This window comes from Neofelis nebulosa, chromosome X (genome assembly GCF_028018385.1).
Source record: "Neofelis nebulosa isolate mNeoNeb1 chromosome X, mNeoNeb1.pri, whole genome shotgun sequence".
NCBI classification, from domain to species: domain Eukaryota; kingdom Metazoa; phylum Chordata; class Mammalia; order Carnivora; family Felidae; genus Neofelis; species Neofelis nebulosa.
In genome coordinates, this window is record NC_080800.1 from 106,438,906 (window position 1) to 106,459,914 (window position 21,009).

Consider the following 21,009-nt stretch of genomic DNA (forward strand, 5'->3'; position numbering starts at 1 on the left):
ATGTGGAACTTGAGAAACTTAACAGAAGACCATGGGGGAAGGAAAAGGGGAAAAAATAGTTACAAATAGAGAGGGAGGGAGGCAAACCATAAGAGATTCTTAAATAAAGAGAACAAACAGGATTGATGGGGGCGGGGGACGAGGGAAAGGGGAAAATGGGTGATGGGCATTGAGGAAGGCACCTGTTGGGATGAGCACTGGGTGTTGTATGTAAGCGATGAATCATGGGAATCTACTCCCACAACCAAGAGCACACTGTATACACTCTATGTTAGCCAATTTGACAGTAAATTAGATTAAAAAATAATAAAATAAAAAAAGAAGATGTGGTATACACACACACACACACACACACACACATATACACACACACACACACACACACACACACACACACACACACAATGGAATACTACTCAGCAATGAAAAAGAATAAAATCTTGCTATTTGCAACAACATGAATGGAACTGGAGGGTATTATGCTAAGCGAAATAAGTCAGTTAGAGAAAGACAGATATATGATTTCACTCATATGTAGAATTTGAGAAACTTAACAGATGAACATAGGGGAAGGGAAGGAGAAATAATATAAAAACAGAGAGAGAGGCAAACTATAAGAGACTCTTAAATACAGAGAACAAACTGCAGATTGATGGGGTGGTGGGTTAAATGGGTGATGGGCATTAAGGAGGGCATTTTTTGGGAGGAGCACTGGGTGTCATATGCAAGAAATGAATCATTGGGATCTACTCCTGAAGCCAAGACTACACTGTATATTCACTAACTTGAGAATAAAAAAGTAAAATTAAAAAATTCCAACATCCCATCCTCAAAGTTTCAAATCTAGACACCCCATTGCCTCCAACTCAGCATGTCAAAGTGAGCATGTCATGCCCCTCTCATCTCAACCTCCTACTTTTTATCTCCCAAGTTAAAAACTGGATTCTTTACTGACTATTCCTTCTACTTCATACCCTAGATCCACTGAATCCATAAGTGTACTGTTTCACATATCTTTTCCTCACCTCCTCATCAATTGCTGTTTTAGGAATATTGCCTTAGGCCATGTGAATAACATGCATACATGTCACCTGGAAAGCTTGTTAAAATGCAGATACTGAACCAGGAGGTATGGTAGCCACCCTACAAGATGGCCTCTAATGATCCCCATCTCCCACTATTTACTTCCTGTTTTATCTCCTCCTATATTGTATCAGGGTTGGTCTGCATGACCAAGAAAATAGGACAGAAATAATGGTATATCATGTCACAGATTAGCTTATAGAAGACAATATGGCTTTTGTCTTAGTTGACAATATGGCTTTTGTCTTAATTGCTCTGTCTCTCTCTTTCTCTCTCTCTTAGATCACTCATTCTGTGGGAAGCCAGCTACCCATGCTGCAAAGTCACTCAAGCAGCCTATGGAGAGGCCAACATAGTGATAAATTGAAATGTCCATCCAGCAGGTAGTGAAAACTGAAGGCTCTTGCCTACAGCCATGTGAGTGAGCTTGGAAGTAGATTCTTCAGCCCCAGTCATGCCTTCAGATGACTACAGCTGCAGCCAAAATCTTGACTACAACCTCATAAAAGACGACCCTGAGCCAGAACCACCCAGGTAGGCACTCTGAGATTCTTGATCGCAAAAATGTGAGATAAATGCTTGCTGTTTTAAACTGCCAAGTTTTTAGGTGATGTGTTACACAGCAGGAAATAACGTATACAGTAGGTCTGGGGTATGGCCTGAAAAATTCTGCATTTTTAACAAGCTCCCAGGGGACACTAAAGATGATGCTACTGGAACTTGATTTAGTAGTAGGCCCTATACCATTGTAACAGCTTCTCACCAACCTCAATGATCTCTCTGCTATAATCCCATTATATCCCTGTTTCCCAACATACAATGGCTCCTTATTACCTACCACGTAATCTCAGTCTATTATCAAAAAGACAAGAGACAACAAGTGTTGGCAAGGATGTGGAGAAAAGGGAACCCTTGTACACTATTGATCGGCATGTAAAACTGTAGAGCCACTATGGAAAACAGTATTAAAAAAGTTCCTCAAAAAAATTAAAAATAGAACTACCATACGATGCAGCAACCCCGCTCCTGGGTGTATATCCAAAGGAATTGAAATCAATATCTTGAAGAGATATCTGCAACCCCAGCTTTATTGCAACATTATTCACAATAGCTAACACATGGAAGCAACTTAAGTGTCTTTCATCAGATAAATGGATAAAGACAATGTGATACACACACACAGGAATATTTTTCAGCCATAAAAAGAAAGAAACCTGCTATTTGCAACAACATGGATGCACTAGGAGTGTATAATGCTAAATGAAATAAGCCAAACAAAGAAAGACAGACATTGTACGGTATCACTTATATATGGCATCTGAAAAAAAAAAAACCCTCAGGGTGCCTGCATGGCCCAGTCGGTTAAGTGTCTGACTTCCATTCAAGTCATGATCTCCTGGTCCATGAGTTCAAGCCCCACATCGGGCTCTTTGCTGACAGCTCAGAGCCTGGAGCCTGCTTCAGATTCTGTGTCTCCCTCTCTCTCTGTGCCTCCCCTGATTGCATGCTCTCTCTCAAAAATAAACATTAAAAAATTTTAAAAACAAAAAATTACTCACTTCATAGAAACAAAATAGAATGGTGGTTTCCAGGGGCTGGAGGGAGGGGGAAATGGGAGTGGTATAGGTCAAAGGGCCTAATTTTCAGTTATAAGAAGGATATGTTCTGAGGATTTAATATAGAGCATGGTGACTATTTTTAATTATACGGTCTTGTATACTTGAAAGTTACTGAGAGTAGATCTTACACATTCTTACCACACACACACACAAACACACACACACACACAAAGGGTTAACTATGTGAGATGATGAATGTGTTAATTATTTTGTTCTTGGCAATCACTCTGTAATGTGTATGTATATTAAATCATCACATTGTACACTTTATATATAATTGTATTTGTCAATTATTCCTCAATACAGCTACAAAAAAGTCCTCATCCTGGTCTTTCAATCCCTTAGAAGTTGGCCATATTGATGCTTTATAGTCATATTTCCCACTGCTCTCTACAAGGCACTTTCTGCTCCTGTTAACCTGATCTCATTACCTCCTGCACACATCACATTTATTCCTGCTACCAAGCTTTCTATTAGCAGTTATCCCTCTTTATTCCTTACCACCACTGATATATGTATAACTGGGATGACTTCCATCCCTGTCTGCTATCTGAACTCAACCCTCAAGACCTAGCTTAGGTCCCATTTCCCCCACAAAACTTTTCCCACTTCATTTTAATTTAATAGTTTTATGAACTATTATTTATAATATTATTTAACTATGAAATAAATAACCTCAACTTCTAAGATAGATTTTAAGCAACTTGAGGCCAAGAATAGTATCTTATAAGTCTTAGCAGCTCTGGGGCACCTTACATAGAACTGGACACATAAAAAGTAGGTGTCAATTGACTGAGTCTGCTTGTCACATTCAGTGTGGCTGCATGCCTACAAGCACAGCCAAAATTTACTCCTGGGTTTTATAGTGATAGAGAGAATCCCTGCAAAATCCACTCCCCTTCTCCCTACCCCTTTCATCTATACCAAATTATTATCTCATTTATTCGTTCCACATCACTGGCAGGTAAGAAGATAACATATTGAGAGAACAACTTTTATTATGGGCAGCAGTGAAAAGGGGAAATAATGTCACAGTTAATCCAAAAGCTATTTAATTTTGGATTTAAAATCCCTTCTATGATCAGGAAGGCAGATGTGCTGTGAACTCATTAGGATTTCCCTGAACAGTGTTGAAATCATCCACAAGAACACAATGAGGAGGGAGCCAGGGGAGATAGACATGAGAAGGCAGTGGCTAATGAAGGAAAACTATCTGAGAAAGATAAATATTCCGTAGATAACCCACAACAAAGATAATTAAAAAAAAACAAATAACAGAGGTGGAGATAGAGGGAAGGAGGATGGGAAAGTGGGAGGGGATAAAGGAAGGAGAGAGAGAAAGAGGGAAAGAGATGGCCCTAAGGACTTGCATACTCCACACATCAGACTATAAAGACCATTTTACAAAAGGATAACAGTCGCTATTTTTTGAGGGTTTACTATCAGCAACTGTGCTAAGCTCTTTATACAAATCACTCTAGATCTAGCCCTTATGTCCTCATTTTGGGAGACCTAGCATGGAAAGATCTATAGCAGATTCAGGAAATTTAGAAATCAGGAAAAAGTTAGTATTCAGTGCCCATCCACACCCAGATACGTGATAATCTCCTGCCCCATGACTTCACTATGGCTACCCAGGGGACCTCATCAGGCTGGGAATAAATCTCAGCCTTATTCTTCTAAAAAAGCATACTAATTCTATATTTCAGGCCCTTAGTTGCACAGCCTGAGGGGTGGCAATGAATGTCATGAAATAATCACATCCTGTTACCAGGTAACTAATGGGTTACCCCTCCCAGGTAATATAAAGCATTAGCTCCATTTAAACAGAAAACCCTAAAGAGGAAATCTATTGACAGGAATTTGGGCACCTTGGCAGGCCCTCAGGGAAGAAGCTTTGGAGCCAAAAGACCTTTTTATTCCTCTCCTATCATCCCTATTCTTCCTTCTGGGTTTGATGTGTGCCTTAAACATATCACAATTTGCACTTTTCTTAGTTAACAACCAGCAGTAGAACAAAACGTGGCTTCTTTAAAAAAAATTCTAATGAAGCTTCCAATTCTCAATTAAAAGAAACATCTTTCTATCCATCTTTTATCCCTGCCAAGTATTTGTGTTTTGAAGCTGGAAGTTTCATTATCTGAAATTTTCAGGCAATTACTGGGTCTAGTAACTCCTAAGATGTGAACATTTTTTCCAGCAGTCTAAAGTGAAAAGTGGTTTTGAGTAAGACTGTGTGTGCTTTAAGGGGAGCATCTGCTTAGAAAAGAAAGGCATGATAAAGGCAGGTGGGGGAAGGGACAATAGGAACCATATTGGGAGTTTTATTTGTCTTATTTGACATTGGCAGCTCCAGAAGTATTAATGAGCAGCCCTCCATGTCCCAGGGGAAGCTTTTGGATTTACAGCTTTAAACAACTACTCATCCTCATTTTGGCACAAAGTCAAACCAAAATTTGTCATAGTTTATAATGTTTGTTAATGAAGAACATCAAAAATTAATGCTCATTAGGGTGCTCATTAATATGCACAGTGCTCGCCAGTTTGACTTAATTAAGTGAAGCACCACTTCACAATAGTATTGTGGCCCAGCAGAGAGAGGAGACTGTTCAGGTCTGAAGGATGTCCCATTGGGACAGTATGAGAAGCATTGCAGGGCAGAACACCTGCCAGCCGCTTCCATAAACTCTTCCTGTTAGAAAACAGGAAGCTCTTAGAGAGCAAGTGGCAGTGGTTCCTGCTGGGATGTCTTATTCCAGACTCCAGTTTCCCTGTTCTACATTATTTGGTGAAATTAACTGAATTGGGGTCAGTGGTACAATCAGATCTTGGCCAAGAAAAAGACCCCTAAAGAGAAAAGTAAGCTCAAGAGCTTAAGCTCAAGACAAAAGATTGAGGTGGACGAGATGGAGAATAATAAGAGAAGATGATGAAAAAAAAATACAGAGCAAATTAAAAAAAAAAAAAGGAAGGGGTATGGAAGAAACAAGAGTAAGACAGATATCCAGATGCTGTCATATTCCAAAGCAGAGGACACATAAGTGGGGCATTACTATTTACATGAGGATTTATTACTCTTTTTCTTTGTCAGTTTAAGATTTTTGACTCTTCTTAAATGTTGGGGGTATGTCAAAATCATTAATTCCAGTGGGCCACTGAAGATTTTTTAAAAAACTAATACTTGGGGCACCTGGGTGGCTCAGTCGGTTAAGTGTTTGGCTCAGGTCATAATCTCATGGTTCGTGGGTTCCAGCTACATGTCAGGCTATGTGCTGACAGCTGGAAGCCTGGAGCCTGCTTCCAATTCTGTGTCTGCCTCTCTCTCTGCCCCTCCCCGCTCATTCTCTTCCTCTCTCTCTCAAAAATAAATAAAAACATTAAAAATGTTTTTTAATTTTTTTAATATTTATTTATTTTTCAGAGAGAGAAACAGAGTGCAAACAGGGGAAGGGCAGAGAGAGGGAGATACAGAATCTGAAGCAGGCTCCAGGCTCCAAGCTGTCAGCACAGAGCCCGATGCTGGGCTCAAACCCATGAACTATGAGATCATGACCTGAGCCAAAGTCAGACACTTAATCAACTGAGCCACCTAGGCGCCCCCCAAAAACTTTTTTTTTAATTTAAAAAAACTAATACTTGAGCTCTGGAACTTGCATCCAGGGCTTTTTAAAGGAATATTGAACTTAAGAGCAATGGAGAAAATGAAAGTGAGACAGGGAAATTTGAATCCCAACTACGCTACTTAGTGTGTAAATGAGTGACCTTGGAGAAGCCACTTAATCTCACTAAACTTCAACTGCCTCATCTGTAAACTATGAGGGTGAGTTGTATGAAATTGCTGTTTCATTTTTGTAGGTCCAGATGTTCAAATATTGACAATTTCATACAGTTAAACAATAGTGTATTTTTAAACAACTTTTAAACTGTAAAATGCCAAAGATCATTTATGATCAGTCATAATTTTTGCTACTTCAAAAAATATATGCATATGTGCTATATTATGATCTACTACTAAGAGGAGGTAAATCAGATCAAAGCTCTTTCTCAAATTTTGCCAAAGGCCTTCCTGACTCAAGATTTAAGGTTAGCTCAGGTCTATCACTGTGAAGCAATTTTATTGACACTGTTTAAGATCATTTTTAAATTCCTGCCTTGCTGCAATAGATATCTAACAAAAGTGATCAAAGTAATTTCCAAGTGGTTCCCTAAGTGTGTGTGGAAGTGAGCACATATACACACACGCACATGCATGCACACACACACACACGCACGCACCCTTCAGCAATCCTTCTCCTCAAATTGACCCAAAGCCTTATCAGAAAAAAAAATAGTACAGAGTTGTACAAGAGAAATATCCATAGTGGCATCACTCCAAAGTATCCATTATATCAAGTCCAAGTATTACCTAGGAGAGAAGGCAGGCCAGGAAAGTACAGAATTTTAGTAAAGATTATTCAAGTTCTAGAAACCAGAGCAGGCAATGGGTCTGGGCCAAGCAGACTAAACAAGGTAGAGTCATAACAAAAGGGAACAGGGAAGGGGAGGGTAAGTAGTGGGCCAGAAGCCTGATACACAACCAATAACCAAGAGGTCACAGACCCTTAAAGACAGAATAAGACAGAAACTAGAAAATTGGTAAAAGGTACAAACACAAAGACAAGTGACCAAATGTCCAGAAACTATGAGATATAGTATAGGACAAAGTACAGTTCAAACAAAATAAAAACACCAGTTTGGGGCGCCTGGGTGGCGCAGTCGGTTAAGCATCCGACTTCAGCCAGGTCATGATCTCGCGGTCCGTGAGTTCGAGCCCCGCGTCAGGCTCTGGGCTGATGGCTCGGAGCCTGGAGCCTGTTTCCGATTCTGTGTCTCCCTCTCTCTCTGCCCCTCCCCCGTTCATGCTCTGTCTCTCTCTGTCCCAAAAATAAAAAAAATTAAAAAAAAAACGTTGAAAAAAAAACACCAGTTTGGGGGACGACCTAATTCAATGGGGCAAAACATTACCTTGTCTCTCATCTCAGAAAATCGTTATGCATCTTGTGAAGGCAAGGACTCAGTCTGGTATTGCCAGACTGGGGCTTACAGAAATATTTAGAATACATGGCTAGAGTGAAGAAAGAGGGGGGTTAAACAAAAGACCATTTGTGATCAAGGATGGGAAGTTATCAATAGGAAAGAGGGCTCTATCTGCAGCAGAAGGAAAGCAACTAGCATTAGGGGATGTACACAGAAAACCTGCACATACGTTCATGCCTCTGCCAATCAAGCTGTGAAGACTGGGAATCTATCTGAGGAGCAGAATATGATATTGTATTGGAATAATTTATCATTCAACCCAGATAAGAGACAAATGGCTTATTGTACTGGGCACACATCTCTAATAGAGATAATGCTGCCTCCTTTGATAGGTGCATTGTATTGTGTCTGTCCAGCAGGCAATCTGGGCACTTTTTCTTACTAAATCTGAGCTTCATTCTCAAACAAACTGACAGTAGGGAATTTCAGTAATGACTTGACACCCTGCTTTAGCCCTTTCCGGCTCTGAATATATTTCCCCTTTGGGCTTTCTGTGCAGAGATATATTAGTCTGGATTTACATTTTTTGGATTTTGTTGTTTCTTCCGTCAGTGTTGAACTTCAAAATGTAGCATTCTCCAAACTTGGGATTTTGTTCACTGCATTGTCTTCCAGCTCATTAATGTAAATAATAAAGAGCCTGGTTTCTGATGCTGTTCCCTTTCAGAGCTGTATTAATAATTCATTTCCAGCTTGACAAAGTCCTTTCGGCAGCTGCTTTGTTCAAGGCTTTGCTCCTTACAGTGGCAATAGGTCAATTATCTTATGGTGAAATTGAACTGGAGGGCCTGAGGAGGGCATTTGTATTCCCCCCATGTGACCATTGGGGATTAATGGTGTAGGGGGAAATGCACCGAGTCCACTTCTAAGGCTCCCTCTGGAGACTTAGCCTCTTGTTCCCGTGTTCTTTCCAAATTTGTTCTTTTTAGCATTAATTATGAGGACAACGAGCTCAGTGCCGAAGTGTAGGAGCTGAATCCCCGCTTACACACAGGGAATGAAAAGTCTGTTTGTCAGTCAAGGTAGCTTTTTTCTCTGTAAGAGCTGAGAGTGTAATGGCATAGTGAAGTCAGTTCAGAGTGCCTAAAGCATATAGTAGCTTATTTAGCACCCTATGCATAGTAGGTGTTTGGATTTCTCGTGACTGCTGGACTTAATTGTAGTATCTAGCTTGGGAAAATGTTCCAGTGACAAGGACTGGTTGGGTAATGCCAAAATCATCACCACCCCCTTTTCTATCAGATACTTCTTTGGAATATTTAGTGAGACATAGAAGTCCAATACAAGAAATTGTGGTTTTGAAGAGCCACAAACCGGGATTTTAGAGACTAAAAGCAGTGGGCTATGTGATCCCAGGTGAAAACATTTCTGGACAGAGTGGCCCTTTGCCACATGGTGCCAATAGAGGAAGCAGTCAGTCACCTATAAAATACAGTGTGTGGAGGAAACGTGATGAGGAAAAGCTAATGGGAGCTCTGAATGATCAGCAAGCAGCATCTAGTACAAAATCATCCACAGGGAAGCCAGGCAAGAGGAAGAAATCCTGCCGTGTCTGCTTCCACAGAGCTGTCCCGGGAAAGCAAGGTGCACCCACTCTGAATATAGAATTGGAAACCAGTTCTAAGATGGCCACCCATGGATTCCTAGTCAGCCCCAAACATTCTTTGTTCCCTGGGTGAATGGGAGTCCATCTGTTTTATATCCAGCCTGTACCACCTCTGAGTATACTAAACAAATCAAAATAAATTAAAATAAAGACAAGAGGTGAGACTGAAAATGTTAATCACTGGAATCAAATTAATACAAACTAGAAGAAAGAAGTGAGAGCAGTATTTCTTGAATGTTGCATGTTTAGGGAGCACAGATACTGGGGGATCTAGCCCTTTAACAAGACCCTTATCCTGATACCCTCATCCCCGCAACAGTTTCATTAGACCCATTTATGCCCCTTCCTTTCAAAGCATTCAGAGCCCTGTTCTCTACTAGGTAGAAGGGATGATATTATGATTAGGTAAAAAATATCTGCTAGAATGGGTTACACATCTCCAAAATAAATGTAATATCCTATGCTCTGAGAGACAGAATAGTATAAGGGTTAAGAGCAGACTCTGAAATAAAAAGGAATAAGTATGTTAATATCTATAAGGCCCTTAAATAGGGCCTAGCATATAGTAAATGTGACATAAGTATTTATTAAATAAACTACATTTATTAAAATTGCTTTAGGAAGTATGTGTGTATATATATATATACACATATATATATGTGTATATATATATAATGTTTTATTTATTTTTGAGAAAGAGAGAGACACAGAGCTCAAGTGGGGAAAGGGCAGAGAGAGAGGGAGATACAGAATCCTCAGCAAGCTACAGGCTGCAGGCTCCAGGCTAAGAGCTACCAGCTGTCAGCACAAAACCTGACAAGCCTGATGCAGGGTTCTAACTCACAAACCAGAAGATCATGACCTGAACCAAAGTCAGACACTTCGACTGAGCCACCCAGGCACCCCTGCTTAAGAAAGTTCTTAAAAGGTAATCTTTAATAATAGGATGTAAGGCACTGCAAGAAAAGGATATTTTGGAGCACTTCTCACATCACATTACATGGATAACCATCTACTGATAACAGGGCACTAACACCCTTAGAAATCTATTCATCCAGGATGGATTGACTGCCCACGACTCTCTACCTTCAATTATTCTTTTGCCATCCAGTGAAAATATACAGGACACAAGCTAAAAAGCAAAAGCTATGGTTTCTATGCCTTTGTATCTCCAGACCTTTGCCTCCTGTCTGCCTTTGCAAAGTGCTTTCAGCTAAATACAAATCAGATTCAGCTCCATTAACAACTCTACAGACAAAAGCTGAGGCTCACTGCTTGACAACATCCACCCTCCCATTCACCTCCCTGTTTCCTGCTGAATCAACTCATGCTCCAGCCCAGGTGGTTAAGGATGTGTGGGTAGGTCACCAGCATGGGTCAATCTCTCACAGTCTGTAGGGTTATGGAGGAGGGGAGGATGAAAATGAACTAGAGGTCAGTCATGTTTGTATAAAGTGGCCAAACAGGAAACAGAACCCAATACCTATATGAAAAGATTTGCCTCATACATAATAAGGCTCCCAGTAAGCAGCCTGACACCAACTGGATAGTTAAGAGAAAGTTTTTGCTTCACTGTGACCTGAGCAAAGATCAAGAATGATGAATATGATGGGCTTTTAATTCTTCTGGTGTGGTACTAAGTTGAAAAATCTTACAAGAAGCAGGAACCTGCTGGAGCATACTGAGAACCAGGGCTTTGGAAAGATTTTGTTCCCACTCCTTGAAAAAGACAGATTACTGGCAGAAATAGGCACAAGATTAGATTATTCACATTTTGAAGACCCTCACTTGGCAAGCATTTTGAATAGATATTAGAATCAAGTCTAACCTGAAACAAAACTGAGACATCATTTTTATCTTTAATTTGTTTCCATCCCTTTGTTTCTCCTCTTCCCAGTACCCTCATATTGAGCCCTGGCTTTCTGAGAGTCCTGTCCCCCAAAATTTGTCACCTCAAAGAAACCTGACCTTTGTGGCTCAGTGGAGCATGTGACTCTTGATCTTGGGGTCGTGAGTTTGAGCCCCACATTAGGCATAGAACTTAATTAAAAAAGAAAGAGAAAAAGAAAGAAAGAAAGAGGCCTGATCTTTCCCATCACTGACCCATATATTGGCAATATATTCCCCTGATTCCTCCTATTTCACTCCCCTAATCTAGCCTATATCCTATTCTTTTGTAATCTGCTTCCTAAAGTATTAGCAATTTAATGAACAAAACTGTGTCAAAGTATCAGAGGCTAAAAATGTATCAGTGTGTTATCCTTATTTGGTATGGCAGAGACAGCTGTCCTTCAAAATCTATTCTTTCATTTTTTCCCCTGGTAACATGGCTAGACAATATTCCCAACCTCCCTTACAATTAGTTGTGGCCATATGATTGAATTCTGACCAATGACATGTGAGAATAACGTCTAGGCACCACCTCCATGCCAAAGCTTTTAAGAAAAGCGTTTGACTCTCCAGGCTTACACTTCTCTTCCACCAGCTGGGTGTAGATGCCAATGAGGCCTTAGGGAATTGAGGGGCCACAAGATGGGGGAAAATCCAGATCTTTAAATGACTGTGGGGAGGAGAACCTCTTGCTGACCTGAACTCACACAAACTGCTATATGAGCAAAAAGTAAACTATTGTGTTGATACATTATATATTTATTCGGGTTTACTCATTACTACAAACTAGCCTAATCTACCCTTACAAAGATACCTGGAATATATGCATTTTTATAGATGCCTGCTATAGACACAATCCCCTATCTCAAAGGGCTGAATCTGATAATAATAAATTGCAGATATCAGAGATAGACATTTCAGGGATACAGCTTTTTGTAGTATCCATCACACCACCTACAAAGACAAATCATAGATGGATTCAGCCACAGAGTGCAATGGAAAAGGAGGCTGGATGAAGCAAAGACCCATTAACTAGGATAGATGCTGAGGAAAACTGACCAGAATGCAGAGGCTGGCCTCAGCCAGGACAGTCGAGATTTCCAGAGCAGTGTCTACAGATTCAAACAATGGTCAGAAGGAGGAGATCCAATCCTGCAACAAGAAATTCTAGAAAGTTTCCAACCCAGAAGACAAGCATAGTGTCTGTCATCATCATGACTTGTCCATATCTTGCCAGTTGATAAGGTATCAAGGAGTGGGCTGGAGCAGAGTCTAGGGAAAGAAGATTGACAGGAAGTTGGCAAGATGTAGGGTGGGGACATAGTCCTGGAAGGTAACAAGGCAGAACTACTGGATAAACTGGATAAAATGAGAGATTAAAGCAAAAGTCACCTAGAAAGAGCAGTGGGGAACACTGCAATTCAGGGGCAGAATGAATGCATAAAGTTCATTTCCTGGCTCAGTGTTTCAAGCTCCATTAAAGAGGTCCCAGATTGCTGGAATATTTTCTGTCATTTAAAAAACTGATTTAGGAATAGGGTAGGGTGTGGTCTGGGCTGCAAGTGGGGCCCATCAAAAGAGTACCAAGGCACAAAGGAAGGCAAAGGCAAAGGAAATGTGGGGAGGAACTGACAATATAAAGACCTAAGTTTCAGATAACATCAGTGCTGGCCAACAAATCTTCATATTTGTCAGAAAGGCATGGCTGATGTCAAATCATAGGTGAACAATTAAAAATGCATAACATCATCTTCATTAAATTGGTATTATTAAAGACGAGAACATTTAAGCATGCATGACCAGTACCTCTCTTACTGGTTAGTGAGCAAATCCTCTTTGTCCTTGGAAAATTCCACATTAGCCAGATTCAAAGAATCATCTAGCAAATGTTGGCCATGGCTGGAGTTAGGACTTCCTTAGTAGAAATTGGAAAAAAATAGGTTTTCAGTCTCATTTTGCAATAGTGATCATTTCTGACATTGGATTGTTTGTTGTACATTTACTACCTGTCTCCCTCTGAGCCCTTTCACAGCAGCTAAAGTACTCCCTCTCATGGTCTCTGGATTTCACTCACAGCTAACAACAGGGCATTGTTCTGTTGGATTTTTCCTCACAAAGCTTCTAACAACCCCCAAAGCCAGAACCCTGACAGCACTTAGTTCAAGCTTTGATTTAGTTCTTTTGGTCCTTTTTTAGCAAAGGAAGAAAAAAAGAAACCGGTATTGGAAGTTGGATACACATAAAAATATACGATGTGCGTATAACATATACATAATTTAGCAACTTCACTCTCCCTGATTCTAAAAGACTTTGCTTACAAAACACTTTGAAAAATTCAAATCAATTTTGAAATGCTGTCTTGCCAGCCTGGAGTCTGGTAATATCAACGGTGCCTTATAGAGGAAGAGGGATTGCAGTATCCGATCACTGAGAAAAGGAAGCTGGCTGCACAGTGTGATGTGGACAGCAAAAGGCCAACCCCACCATCCAAAACCCTGTAACTCCAACCGTTCACATTGGAGAGGTTGGGAGAACCAGGAAAAGAACCTGTAGACATTCTTCATTGAACAGCCAGGTTTGTAAAATCTTTATGATGCCTGTGCTACCCTTCCCCACTGATCAGGCCTTACTTGTCTTTCCTATGCCCCATGCTTTCTTTCTACTTTACCCCCACAGCCTCTGGTTACTCTCCAACACCTAAGATGAGCCCCACAGCCTTTTCTGCTCTATTCCATGACCATACTTCACTCCATCACAGAAAATCAGTAACAAGAAACACAGCCCTCTTTACTGAACACCGCAGCAATGCTATCAAGTTACAAAAAAAAAAAAAAAAACCATTTTCAAACACCAGTTTGCAAAATAGTGTTAGGCTGTGATGAAGTCTCACTGATTTTCTTCACAAAATTAGAAAAATAAGGTCAATGTAATGAGAGTTTGTCATAAAGCTAAACGTATTCAATTAAAAGGATTGTCCTTTATTCTGCAATTATATCCTTCCTACTTTCATTGCAGTGGGGAAGGCTATTAAAGTGCCCTTTCATTTATGAAACTATGGTGATAGTAGTTGGTGATGGAGATTCAGCTTGTTTTTGTTGTTGTTATTATTATTATTGTATTACTTTGCAAAAATAAAAATAAACTACCTGGGAGAAATAACGAATAAAGACGTTGATTCGTGTATCAAATTAGCTCCTTTAAACACACCAGGAATGAGATTAGAAGTAGGGTGGAAAGTAAGATGGCTCTGTGTCAGGGGGAGGAGAAGAGAGGGCCAAACAAAGGTAGACTCAGCTTCAGCTTTACAGGTGAGGCATTTTTTTGTTAATTGCATCCTGGCAGGCAGTGAAAGGACAAAGAGGTTTGTTGCAGAAAAGGACCTAGGGTATACTGAAAATAAACTCTTTTTGATTTTATATTGAATCCCAACTCCAACTACAGCCCTCTCATTTGCCTAATTACAGTGACTCTCAAAACTGCACACTAGGATACATTGCACTGACATCATCTGGAAGTAAGACTCAAATTTTATTCTGATAGCAATTAAATTCCCAATTACCTGGAAGGCAAACACAGTTATGCAAATTACAGATGCAGGCTGACTAATATTAGAACTCAAATGGTTATCACTTCAGAAGTAGGCATTTTGCATCTCCTTTCCCTATTTAAAGGCTGCAGTGAGATTTAGTTTAACTGGACTTCGTGAGTTACAGAACTAAACTCCATTAATTTTTCTGAATATAAAATGTTAGTTTAGCTTATCTGAAAATTGATCTTCTCCCAAGCCTATCCCCTTTATCTTTTCTCCCTCTACTTCTTCATAAATGTATTATCTCATTCAGTCACTATATTATTTATCATTTGTTATTATTTATTAATTCACTAACACTATCATATAATTCAGCAATTGAATTTTTGCTGTAACGCTTTTCGGTATATTTGCATACTGAATAAAACCATATTGATTCTTAAGGATTTTTATGCTGTAGAAATGCTTGCTGCAGACAAATTTGCAAACAAAATTTTATTTGGTTTCCGAAGACATTATTTTGACATGATTTCAACTGATGCCAACAAATCAAACCAAGTTCTGCAATAAATGCCTTCTTAATGGGTTTTATGTTATTTGTTTTAGTTGACACCATTTATTATAATTTAACAGCATTTCCTTCCTAGTAAAGTCCAAAATCAATAAAAAATGGTGACATATGTTTGTATTTATTTGGAAATACAAATGCAACCAAAGGGCTCTGTCAGTGTACGATTAATAGAGTACAAGATGTTGTGGTTTGGGGGCATCTGATTGTCTGTCTTGTAATATGAATTTTGAAATAGCTTGGGATTCTTGCTCCTCGACTTTCCGGTTAGGATAGAATTTCACATTAATGATAAATCACCCTGGATATGTGGTTTTCTATTTCAATTTGCTTCAATGTAGCTTCATCCATTCACAAGGGGTAGGGGGAGTGGGACCACATGTGGGATGAGGAGAAAAACAAGCTGGTAATAAAATATTAAGACAAAGAAATAAACACATTTGAAATGTTATTACTGAGAAAGATGCTGAAACTGATGTATCTGTCTTTTCTCCCAAGTATCATGGTGCATAGGCTGGCAATGAAAAATCCCAAAGCCCAAACTTGGGCACAGAGGTTCAACATCAAGATCTTCTCACAATAAGCCTCTGGCCTTTTAGATAAATTCTTCTTCATATTGACAGTACGGAAATATGATTAAGGATTCCAAGGAGAAAAATGCCCTGCTCTGCCAACCCTTTCACAAACACATTTTCAAGATCTGCCTGTCCCCTGACCCAGGTTTAGTCCCTTGGTTCTCTTCTGCAGTCCAGGTACAAATGCAATTCTATCATAGAATTATAACATCTCATGGTTAGAAGTATCTTAAAAGTCATCTAGTTTAGTGGCTCCCAAAGGCTTGTCCAGGAACTAGTGCCAAATCCTAATGAAATTTTGCAGGTCTGTGAAAAATAAGGGCAATGTGGTAGAAGGCTAAGTTTATTAAAAAACTTTGCTTTATTCTATTTTGGGGATATGAAATGATGGTGTTTGAAATGGTAGTTGTTTTTTTCGTTAGCGTCCTCATTAGAGGGTGAACCTTCATTTCTTGTCTTAGATATCCATGGGGAGAGGGCTCCACTCGAATAATACTCCTCTTTTATCCTTCATTTACTCCTCTCATGGGAGGAAAAGTGAATTATTTGATTTAATAAGTTTGAAAGAAGGAACTGAGCATCTTCGACTTGGCCCCTTCTGAGTTTCTCACTTTCTGGAGCCATCTTGTTCATATATGTTCACATTCTGTGCCAACCAGGAAAGGTACTAACTCCTACAGAGAAGATCTATGGTTGCTTAGCTGGGACAATGACCAGGTGGGGAAGCTGAACAGGGATAACGTATTAGCATACCCACTTGGCTGCAGATCTAAAGCTACAATCTCCGTTTCTGCTTTATCAGTGCTAGCAGTGATCCTCTATCTTCCAGCTGACTCCTATACCTACATCTCAATTAAGAGCCAATAGGTAACACTTATGGAACGCTTATTATGAACAAGCCACGGTTCACATGCTTTACACTTGAGGTAGGTATTATTATCCCATTTTACAGATGAGAAAACTAAGGCACAAAAATTTAAAGGAATTTTCTTAAGGTCATTCAGCTGGTAAGTGCCACAATCTATATTCAGACTCAGGCAGCCTGGCTCCAATTTCCAGTGGGTTTCACTCAAGAAGAGAATAAAAGTATTATCCATTGCTAAAATATGTTATCCCAAAAACCTCATCAGGCCTCACTTGGTTAAAAAAATTAAAAGTTGGAGATCTATATTGATTGGTACTTTCAATTTTTTTTTGAATCTTTATTAACTAGTCATACAGATCCAATACTCTACCAACAACTAACTTGATCCTAACATTCATACACTTCAGGAATCCTCTCATCCTCTTTCTGCCCTACATCTATGTACTTGAAGACCAACAAAAATAGGAAACACTATCAAGGCTTCCCTTTCTTGTTAGGACAGCTTCCAGTTGATATTGAACTGAAATCTGCTCTTAGATTTGTCATAAGTAGCCACACAGAACAAATTTAATGCCTTGGGAATGAAGGAGCCCTCCCTAAACATTTCTTCACTCCTTTTTTTTTTTTTTTTTACTGTATGTTGTATTTTTTTAAATATAATTTATTGTCAAATTGACTTCCATACAACACCCAGTGCTCATCCCAACAAGTGCCCTCCTTAATGCCCATCACCCATTTTCCCCTGTCCCCCAACCCCCATCAACCCTAGGTTTGTTCTCAGTCCTTAACAGTCTCTTATGGTTTGCCTCCTTCCCTCTCTGTAACTTTTTACCCCTTCCCCCTGCCCCCATGGTCTTCCTGTTAAGTTTCTCAATATCCACATATGAGTGAAAACATATGGTACCTGCCTTTCTCTGCCTGACTTATTTCACTTAGCATAATACCCTCCAGTTCCATCCACGTTGCGGCAAATGGCATGATTTCATTCTTTCTCTTTGCCAAGTAGTATTCCATTGTATATATAAACCACATCTTCTTTATCCATTCTTCAGTTGATGGACATTCAGGCTTTTGCCACAATTTGGCTATTGTTGAAAGTGCTGCTATAAACATTGGGGTACATGTGCCCCTATGCATTAGCACTCCTGTATCCCTTGGGTACATTCCTAACAGTGCTATTGTTGTGTCATAGGTAGTTCTATTTTTAATTTTTGAGGAACCTCTACACTGTTTTCCAGAGCAGCTGCCCAGTTTGCATTTCACTCCAAATTCAGTATCCTGGGTTCCCTATGTCGTGGCTTGGAATCCCTTTATTGCACTGGTAATCCTCTTTTTTTTTTTTAAGTTTATTTATTTATTTTGAGAGAGAGAGAGAGAGGAAGAGAAAGTAGAGGGGAGAGGGCAACGAGAGAGGGAGAGAATCTCAAGCAGGCTCCCCACTGTCAACTCAGAGTCCCACAAAAGGGCTCAGTCTCAGGAATGGTGAGATCATGACCTGAGCCAAAATCAAGAGTCAGAAGCTTAACCGACTAAGCCACCCAGGAGCCCCTGGTAATCCTCTTCTGAAAGGGCACCAGTCTGATCATATCTCTTTATTTTTTAAAAAAAATTTTAACGTTTATTTATTTCTGAGAGAGTGCAAGCTGGGGAGGAGCAGAGAAAGACACACAGAATCAGAAGCAGGCTTCAGGCTCTGAGCTGTCAGCACAGAGACCAAAGCGGGGCTCAAACTCATGAACCATGAGATCATGGCCTGAGCTGAAATCGGACGGTCAACCGACTGAGCCACCCAGGTGCCCACACACAATCAGGGCTGGATGGGCCCTTACATGCCCCGCGTTGCATAATTTGTCTACTCAGTTCCCTTTTGGAGAACTGTAGTTTACGTCCGAAAAATTTGCAGGTCCCTGTCATATTGAAACACACTCCAAAGAAGTACCTGAAGAGGCCAGCCCTTGGTTAGCAGAGATTGTTAATGACAGTCACTTTGGCTCTGGATGTGTGGGTTTCCAGAACCACATGGGATTTGAGGAAGTCATATAATTTATTAATTTATTTTGAAATTTATAATTATTTTAAAAAATATTGATGTTTATTTTTGAGAGAGAGAGAGGAAGACACACAATCTGAAACAGGCTCCAGGCTCTGAGCTGTCAGCACAGAGCCCGATGCAGGGCTTGAACTCACAAACTGTGAGATCATGACCTGAGCTGATGTCGGACACTTAACCAACCGAGTCACCCAGGCGCCCTGATCATATCTCTTTAAAGGATGATTTCTGATGTGGGGAACAAAGGCAAAAGAAAAACATTATATTTCCTTACAACTTACAGTCCATTGACCAGTCCTCTGGCCACACACACACACACACACACCGTGTGACCTTCTAGGAACTCAACTGCCTCGATGTTAATACTTTGCTAAGGGCAAAAGGCAACTTTAGTTTAACATTATCCCAACTTCCAGGATCCTGTAAGCCTCCTTTAACATAAAACATTCCTTTGGAAACTTCCTTTATTTCTACCACCACCACCCCCCCAAGGTATACGTTAGCAATCATCCTCTAAGCATATGGCCCACTGATATATATCTAAAGGGTGTTATGACTAAGGTTTTACTAGATAGTAATAAATGACTTTTTCCTAACAATAGCTAGCCCCCTCAAGGTCCTAGAAACCTTGCTTCCAAAATTCCTTTGAGACACTATCCCTAACCCTCTCCCAAATTGAAAGTATATAATCAGTCACCCTCACAACTCCAGTGCAGCTCTTTCTGCCCACGGGTCCTGCCCCCATGCTTTAATAAAACCATCTTTTGCACCAAAGACATCTCAAGAATTCTTTCTTTACCATTCGCTCTGAACCCCACCATTTTCACATCAGTTTCCAAAAGAAATCTAATACTCCATACGAAGTCTGGTTAATAATGATTAGCTAGTTCCATTTCTTTGCTAGTTTGGGATTTTACACTTCCATTAATATCCCCCCCTTCCCTCTTCACCCAATTTAAATGAGTGATTTTGTCTAACTAAATCATCTGGAAGCATATGGCCCAGACCATGGGAGTTTCCTATTATGATAGGGAAAGATGGGATAAAATAGGCAAAAAGGGAGATGCTTAGGCTTTTAAAGGTGCCTGGGTGGGGAAAAACACATTTTAAGACATTTCTTCTGGAAATGTCTGGCTCGAGTAAACTCCTTCAGTCTTAAGGTTCCTCTTAAGAATGTAAGCGACACTACCTACTCCCCCTCAGGTTCCCCTCAGGAATTTAACAATCAAAATACCTAACTAAAATAAGTAAGCCATAAAACTTATGATATATGAGGGCCAGTATGACCACAGTCTGACTCCTCACACAATGGAATCAAGCCAATCAGGAATGGACAACCCAGCACATAGAGTTATCAGGCCAATAAGGGTAGAATCTGAGAAGGAATGAGGGGGAAGGGAAGGGCCCACCCCTCCCAAGACCAAATCTTTATAAAAGAAAGTCCCTTGCCTACAGTCGTGGGCATTCACTTTCAAATGTCCTGTCTCTGTGCTCCCTTCGGCAGCACATATACCAAAAATTGGGGGGATACAGAGAAGATTAGCATGGCCCCTATGCAAGGATGACACTCAAATGCCCCCTCTCTGTAAAGAGAGCTTTCATAATATTCTTACTTTCTAATCTTATATTCTAATAAACTTTTGCCTGCTGCTCCTTTTATTCTGTGCCCACCTCTTCATTCTTCAAAGCTTAGAGACAAAGAATACCGGGTACTGAGGTAAAAGAATCCTGCAACACTATCTTAACTCTTATCTTGAAATTAAATGACCGTCCAGTTTATATGTGGTAAGAAGGTTAGAGAGGTCATTTAAACTCACATATATGTCTAATACTGTGGGACCCAAGGAATTTAACAAAAATCCCCTACCCCTGGACAAGCAGAGCAAGACTAACTCCATTTTAGTCTCATCTCATGTATAACCCACCATCTCATGTATAACCCCCACATGACCTACTTATTGCTTAAGACACTCCCCCACCCTAGTCAAGCTGCTGAGCACACCCTTACTGGGAACCAGCTCATATAGGAATGCGGAACCCCTAACCGCCAAAGAATGTAAACCCCGCCTTTTGCCCGCCAAACTTGCGCGCCAATTCTTAAACCCAGCCTTTTGCCCGCCAAACTTGCGCGCCAATTCTGACCAGAGT

General features: G+C 40.2%; 1 pseudogene; it reads left to right on the forward strand.

Annotated features, from left to right (window-relative positions):
* The first annotated feature begins 20,349 nt into the window (after window positions 1–20,349).
* LOC131503302 (U6 spliceosomal RNA) lies at window positions 20,350–20,448 on the forward strand (annotated as a pseudogene).
* Window positions 20,449–21,009: the final 561 nt, after the last annotated feature.